The sequence below is a fragment of the Arachis stenosperma genome, chromosome 4 (assembly GCF_014773155.1).
Source record: "Arachis stenosperma cultivar V10309 chromosome 4, arast.V10309.gnm1.PFL2, whole genome shotgun sequence".
NCBI lineage: Eukaryota > Viridiplantae > Streptophyta > Magnoliopsida > Fabales > Fabaceae > Arachis > Arachis stenosperma.
Window position 1 is genome coordinate 57875594 of NC_080380.1, and position 5103 is coordinate 57880696.

The window sequence follows — 5103 nt, forward strand, 5'->3', positions numbered from 1 at the left end:
TATCTTATTTTATAAATTAGTCAATTAAAAATAATTAAATTAGTTTTATTAATATTTGGAGTTTAAGTTAATTAATATTCTTATGTAATTTTTATAATTGGTTATTTCATATGCTTTGGAAATAAAATTTAGTGATGGAAGTGTTATATAATTTAATTTAAGAAAAATTTTATTATGATTAAATTATGGTTTATTTTATGTGAGCTCTTAGAGATTAATTTATTATGAATGATTAAATTGATTTTTATAAACATTTTAAGTTTAAGTCAATTAATATTTATGTACAACTTTTATTTCAATTAGTCATTTTATATAAATTAAAATTAAAGTTATGACAGAAAAATAATGAAAGTTCCTAATTTAATATAAGAAATTAATATTTTGAGTTTAACTGTATATTTTATAAGTTGTGATTAGTAAGTTTATTTTATAATTTAAATTAAAAATAATTATTTGACTTATTGGTATGTTGGTAAATAAAATTATATATGTTTCTAAAGTAATTTTTATAGTAATATATTTAAATCTAAATTCTCTCTTTTATTTTAAATATTATGTAAAATTCGTATGTTAATCGTATATGTTTTATTGTAATTTTAATCTATGTTTCTTATTTTTACGTATCGTTATTGTGTAACACATATACTCCTCACCCAATTAGTCACACACACATATATGGTACACTAACCCCTCCCTTATTCCTCCACGTTTCTTTTCTCCCCACCATTCATTCACGGATGAACACCCTTATTGTGTAACACATATACTCCTCACCCAATTAGTCACACACACATATATGGTACACTAACCCCTCCCTTATTCCTCCACGTTTCTTTTCTCCCCACCATTCATTCACGGATGAACACCCTCCACACAAATAAACTTATCAACACAGAGAAGAAAGAAATCAGTGAAAACAAGGAAAAGAGAGACCGAGAGAGAGCGAGACGCATAGGGAAGAGGGGAAGGGGGAAGCAGCGTCCGTGGGTAACACAGGAAGCGTCGCTGCTATTGCTGTCATATAGGAGAGTGTGGGAGAAGTAGAGAGCAAGAGGGAGAAGGGTGGTGCGCTGTTGGAGCCACATCACCGCCGTTCCTCACTGTCACCGCCGTGTTTCACCGCCGTCGTTAAACTTCCATCGCCGTCGCCACTGTCCAACCCGCCGTCAGGGAGAGGCACTTCCATCAAACCCTAGCCATCACTATCGCCTTTGCACGCAAAGAAGGGGCTGGTGCCACTGTTGCCACTATTGCCGTCGATTTGGAGTTGCCATAGACACAATTGTTTCTACTTCTAGTGCTCATTCTTCTAACTGTTGGAGTTGCTGTGGAATGGAGCCACTGGCGGGGTGTTGCTGCTGCCAGAACCACCGGGAAGGATTGCTGGGAATCACTGCTGCCCTGTTTTCGTTCTAATTAGGTTCAACATCCATTGGCTTGGGTTAGCCTTTTCCCCTTATTTCTGCTCTAATTGCACGCCTTATTCTGCCAACTTCTTATTAAACTGCTTGCTCTTGTTTTAATTCAACTTTGGCCTGTGCTCCGTTTTAAATTACCAGAGCTGTTTCTGCCTTTCGATTCCATCGAATTCGAAATCTTCATTTCATTGCAACCATGGTCATTGTTGTGGAAGCTAATGCTACTGCTGTCCCGGTTGTGTTGAGATGTAGTGCTGCTGCTTTCTGGGCAGAAACGGTTGTGTGACTAGTAGAGGTCCAGCCAGCTGCCTCGCAGCAATTCTGCCAACGGTCTCTTGTAATTGCGACATCGAGGTAGGGGGTTTAAAATGATTTTAATTTAGGAATGCCAACAAGGTTTACTGAATAACTGCAAATAGTATTAATAGCTGTGAGTAATTAATTGATTATATGAATGTTGGATTGTGATTGCAATTGTGCTTGGTGCTGTGGTAGAATTGATTGTAATTAGGTATGGTAGATGATTGAATTATTGATTGTTGGTTATTGAAATGGTTGTTTGGTATATTGCTATGGCTGTGAAAGTGACTTGAGATTAGTAGAGGATTGTGGTTTTGACTGATTATGTATAAATGGTTGAGACTAAGATAGCCATTCGATATATTTGATACTGGATTGAGAATTGTTGAAGAATTAGGGCCTAAAAGACTGAACTATTATTAAGAATCTGGTTTTTAAAATAGAATGGTTACTTTGATGACGGCCTAGTAATTTGCTAGTGATCGAAATGGTATGAGATTAAAATCTGAGTAAACTTTAACAAGTGTAGTTGTTAGGATTTAAATTTGAAGGTTTCGTATTAACTGAAGATTTAGTTATGATTTTTCAAAGTTAAGCCTTAAAAACTGAATTTCTGCATTACCTTTAAGTGAAAACAGTAACTTTGAAAGACTGTAACTAAGTCTGTGATGATCGGAATTGCGTTGAACCAAGTCCAGGTTAAACTTGGGAATAACTTGGACTGAATTGGAGAGTTTGAGACCTTTTCATTAAATATAAGATTTATGGTGAATTTTTGAATAATGGTTGTGGGATCTGATTTTTACTGCAGAATTTTTGGAACAGTGGTAACTTGTTAGCTCTGCTATGAATGTTCTGAATTGAATTTTGAAGCGAAACCAATTTTAAATGAAATTTTATTCCTACTATTTTAATGCCGTAAAATTTTAGAACAATTGGACTTGTAGTTTTAAAGATATGAATTTTTGAAAGATCACGCATTATGCAGAAAAAACCAGATTCTGTTTTCTTAAATCAGTAACTTTGAGAATTTATAACTTTTGATCCTGGATAGATATTGAGATGCAACCAATTGGAGGTGAAAATTAAGTATGTTTAGCATATGTGACTTAAATTTCAGGTCTATCCATGTTTTAATGAATAAGTTATGGGACTTGGAGGAAGATAAGTTCATTAACTTTTAAAGCAGAATTCTGCAGAAAATTAGTCAACTTCTAGGTTATGTAACTTCTTCATCAAAAATGATATTGACCTGAAACCAATTGGAAAAGAAACTTGGATGAGTGTAGTTGAACTGTATTAATTTTCAAAGTCATTGGATTTAACTTGGATTTTATATTGAATTTTGAATGTCACATGCTGCTGCTGTTTTTCTGGTTTTCCGCACTGCAGAGCAGTCTCGGTTTTTCCTTTATTCCTAAGGCTAGAGAAACCAGAAAATTATGATCTTTAGTTTTTTCGAAAGCTTATTTCAAGATGAACGCCTGGACATAAAGTTTGCGCAATTCCGAGTTCATTTGCTATATTAAAAACAGAAAAGAAGATAGGGTGTTGGGAACGCTTGAGTGAGAGTTATGAGTCCATAAAATTAAAAGTTGAACCTTAGCGTTATATGGCTGATTCAATGTTGGAATTTGCTTGTTTCTGATTGAATTGATATTGGAAAGGTTGAAAAGAGTTTGGTAAATTGTTTGGTTGGGACCCGTAAGGGTGGCTAAGTCCTATTTTCAAAGGAGATTATGTCCGAATTTTTATAAAAGTATAAGGACTTATTCAAAATCAATATTTAAGGTTTATTTAATGATAATAACTTCAATGATTCTTTTAAGAAAAGATTATTTGGCATATGAGATTGTTGGCAAGGGCGTGGGTCTTGTCCCGCTTGCGTATTTGCAATTATGAAAGAAAAAGGAAAGAGTAAAGTACTTATTGTATGATTATCTGTTGCTTGAGGCAACCCAAGAGATATTTGTTTATTTGTTTGTTGCTTGAGGCAACCCAAGAGATATTATTTGCTTTTTTGTTGCTTGAGGCAACCCAAGAGATATTGTTTGCTTATTCACTGCTTAAAGCAACCCAAGAGTTTCTGTAGGGAAACTAGGATACCTACAGCAATTTTCCGTTCACAAGAGCTTCTGTAGGGAAACTAGGATACCTACAGCAATTTTTCGTTCCCAAGAGTATATTTCCTGCGAGTAGAAAGCAGAGGCTGTCTCAATAGAGCAGCTAATAATTATATGCGCATTAATTTGAACGGAAAATCGTATTCGGGAAATCGTGAACTCGTGACCGGATAAATGTCGGGAATGCAGGTGCTAACCGACACATGAGCTCATGGCCTGCACTAGGACTAGACATTCATCATATGCATCTATGTGACATGGTTTGGGTGTGTATATTGTAATTGGTTTGCCTAAGTGAATAATTCTGTTTAACTGCTAATTGTTATACTTGATGTAATTGCTCTTGATTGTGTTTGAACCTCATTACTTGTGGTTGTAACTGATTGACTGGATTGTGGTGAATTGGATGTTGATTAAATTGCTTAGGCCTGAGGCCGTGATTGGTTTGTGTTTGAGGTTTAGTAAAGTATGAAAAATTAAGCTGGTTCAGCATAGATTTAATGAACCTATGCTTGGAACAAATTAGTCATTCATACAGTCTAGGAAACTTTTTTAAGAGTTTTATAAAGAAAATATGGGTCTGGCATTTTGAATAATTAACTAATACTTTTAAAGAAGGTTAATTTTCTTTTAGATGTCTTTGAATGAAATTAACTATTTGCGCTTTATTCTTTACTTTCACGGCATTCTCGACCTCTACTGAGAACATGTGGTTTGGTTCTCACCCCCAAATTTTCCACCCTTTCAGTGACACAGGTTTGAAGACGCGATTTGAAGCTGCGAGCGATTAGTAGGTTTTTTCTTTATTGTTTTAATTGGTCGGGTAGAGTCCCCTCGCTGATTGTCCCTTGAGATTTTATTTCATATAGAGGGGTAGGTTTGGTATATTGTATTTGAGTTTCATTTGGTTTCTTTTGTACAAGAATTATTATCAATAATATTTATGTGATTATTGTTTGATGGAGACCTTTGATATATGTTTTTAAAGAACAAAAACATAATTTTCTGCAATTTTCTAAAAACTAAAACGCGAACTCGATACAAAGGCTTGATAATTAAGTAGTTAATACTAGAGAAGGTTACGTAATGTTCTTTCTAGTGGAAATACCCTGACTTAAGCAAGGTATTTTGCTGGAAGGGATGTTACACAAAGTATGGACTATTATACATTGCTGGAAAGCCCAGGATGTCTAGTTTCCAACGCCGTTGAAAGCGCGCCAATTGGGCTTTTGTAGCTCCAGAAAATCCACTTCGAGTGCAGG

The 5103-nt window shown here is 34.9% G+C and overlaps 1 long non-coding RNA gene across 1 annotated transcript; it reads left to right on the top strand.

Moving 5' to 3' along the window:
• Positions 1-1066: 1066 nt before the first annotated feature.
• LOC130976471 (uncharacterized) lies at positions 1067-4700 on the top strand. Its single transcript, XR_009084686.1, has 3 exons — positions 1067-1441; positions 1560-1772; positions 4590-4700. It is a non-coding gene; the product is annotated as an uncharacterized LOC130976471 (long non-coding RNA).
• The last annotated feature ends 403 nt before the right edge of the window (positions 4701-5103 follow it).